Source organism: Penaeus vannamei, chromosome 43 (genome assembly GCF_042767895.1).
Source record: "Penaeus vannamei isolate JL-2024 chromosome 43, ASM4276789v1, whole genome shotgun sequence".
Classification (NCBI taxonomy): Eukaryota; Metazoa; Arthropoda; class Malacostraca; order Decapoda; family Penaeidae; genus Penaeus; species Penaeus vannamei.
The window spans coordinates 16,362,501-16,365,554 of record NC_091591.1 but is presented as its reverse complement, the minus strand read 5'-3'; positions in this window follow the sequence as shown (position 1 = coordinate 16,365,554).

The following is a 3,054-nucleotide window of genomic DNA, read 5'->3' as shown; positions in this document are numbered from 1 at the left end:
AATTCATGTTAAACAGACTGTAGTGTATACTAAAGATATACAATATTGCGTTCTTTATTATTATTCATTTCTGTATTCTATATCAAATAGTACGCTATGTATCAAATCTAACTGGATTCTATAAAGAATATACGGTATCCTATATCAAACACGTATAGGAAAAGTAGTTTATTCTTTTCTCTTGCCAAATACACAATCATAAAAGGCTCCCACTAACTGCTTTTGATATCATAGCATCATTAAAACTTTATCATTCAGTGCAGACGCAGCAGCAGTACCTCCAACAGTAATTAGACCATACTTTTAAACAAGAGAAAAGCTCATTCACTCCTACCTCTGGCTTTGTGTGTGATGATGTAAAGTCAATCATTATGGCATCATTAAAATCTTCTAATTCAGTGCGGAGATAACAGTACCTACAATGGCCATCCTTTTTCGACAGCACATCACAAAGGAAAGTTAATCCTATGCTGTGCTTTTGTGGAGAAGCATTGATGTATAGTCCGTGCTGTTGTTTTGGGACAAAGGAAAAAAATAGGTCATTAACGGTAGTAAATGGTAGTTACAAGTAATAATATCTAGAGGCAAAATAGTACTTGAAAAAAATGGAGTATGATTATAAACAAATACCACAAGGTAATTATGAACAGCAAGTAATAATATCTAGAGGCAAAATAGTACTTGAAAAAAATGGAGTATGATTATAAACAAATACCACAAGGTAATTATGAACAGCATTATAAACAGAGACTGTCAAATACAAAGTGTCGAAGATAAAGCATGGAGATAGTTGACTGGTTAAGCGAAGAATTATGTACAAGGAACCAAGGTCTAAATAAGTACTTGTATAGACCTTGCAAGGAACAGGAGTTGACAACCTCTACGACGAGGGTGAAAGGAGAATCAGAGAGACTGAACAAGGAACAAATAGTAAAAGTCCAGATGAACCGCATTAAAGGAAATCACCAAAAAGTTATTTTCGCGAAATACTGCCGGTATGTCTACTGAATAATACTTTTTCGTTATTTTCGCAAAACGTGTTCTTAGAAGTCTTAAACTAGGCTGAATCAAGAGCTTCTCTGGTTGACACGAGAGAAACGGGAACCTCTTCTGGTTGATAGCAATGTAGTTTACTTTCACAAGTCCTTCAAAAACCTAATAGCATCAACATCTTCGATAATCTAACGATAATGTTTATTCCAGTAGCAAATAAAAAAAAAAAAAAAAAAAAAAAAAAGAGAAGTGACTGTTGCGGCAAGATAGCCAATGTTGATAGTGTATAGTCATATATCTGCGAAATAAGCAGAATAACAAAGAAAGAGAGTAATGGATAGTCTTCAGTCGATATATATATATATATATATATATATATATATATATATATATATATATATATATATATATATATATATTGTGAATGACCGTGCACGTAAATTATATCGCCTTTCAGTTCCCCTTTACCATTGTCAAGTAACTTTTACAACCTTTATAGAAGATTTTTGTAATATTTGAAATAACTTCTCCTGTCGTAGACACAAAATAGAATATCGAAATGACAAGGAGGGTCTCCTCTTGCTTGAGAATTAATTTTTTCAAAGTCCCAAGAAAATTCAAGGAGTCCTAGTTCTTTCTGATATTCCGTGAATCTAGATTTATAACTATTATGGTTAATAGGTGACAAAACACCATGTTGACAAAAGAACAGATCAGCAGACCAAAACAACATAAACAGTTATAACTTTCATGATTAATAGGTGACAAAACATCGTGTTGATAAAACAGCAGGTCAGCAGAACAAAATATATATACAGAAGTTACCCCGAAATAGAAGATTCGTTTTCTATCAAACGTCTTTTCAGCCAATCCTAGTTCGTATTCCAGAAAAAAAAATATCGATAAAATATACCAGAATACGTTCATTTCAAGAAAATTAGCAAATGATAAAAGAACGAGAGTGTGTGCCAACGAAAGTGGGATGGAGAGAGAATGCAAGACACACACTCGGAAAATGGGAACTGTGTCTTATGATGAGTCACTGGCATTACACTGGATACCTCTAGAGTGTATTTGAATTCGACACCAATGGCTTTTACTACGGTCGAATACTGACTGTGTCGTAATGTGCGGTTAGTGGATTTACTTCCCTTTTTTCCATCGTTTTCTGTTGCTTATGTTTCTGGTTCTTCTTCACTTCCTTCTTCTTTTCTTCCTTCTTTCTCTTTATCATCTTGATCGTCGTTATCATTTTTTCTCGTCCCCTTCATCTCTTTTTACTCTTTTTCTTTCTTTTTTTTATTTCTTGGTTATTTTCTCTTCCTCATTCTCTCTATCACTCTCTTCTTTTTATTCTCTTCGTTATTTTTTTAAAACCCTCGATTAGATTTCACTAATTAATATATTTTTCTTTGCCAAAACACTTAAATAATAGATACAACTGTTTATGATAAACCCTAGAGGCAAAGTTCCCGGATATACATATATATGTGTGTGTGTGTTTGTATGTATGTATATATGTGTGTGTGTTTGCATGTATGTATATGTTTGTGTGTGTGTTTGTATGTATGTATATGTTTGTGTGTGTGTGTTTGTATTTATGTATGTATATATGCGTGTGTGTTTGTATGAATATGTTTGTGTGTGTGTTTGTATGTATGTATATGTTTGTGTGTGTGTGTTTGTATGTATGTATATGTTTGTGTGTGTGTGTTTGTATGTATGCATATGTTTGTGTGTGTGTTTGTATTTATGTATGTATATATACGTGTGTGTTTGTATGTATGTATATGTTTGTGTGTGTGTGTTTGTATGTATGTATATGTGTGTGTTAGTATGTATGTATATGTGTGTGTTTGTAAGTATGTCTATGTGTGTGTGTGTGTGTTTGTATGTATCTATATGTTTGTGTGTGTGTTTTTATGTATGTATATGTTTGTGTGTGTGTTTGTATGTATGTATGTATGTGTGTGTGTGTTTGTATGCATGTATATGTTTGTGTGTGTGTTTGTATTTATGTATGTATATATGCGTGTGTTTGTATGAATGTATATGTTTGTG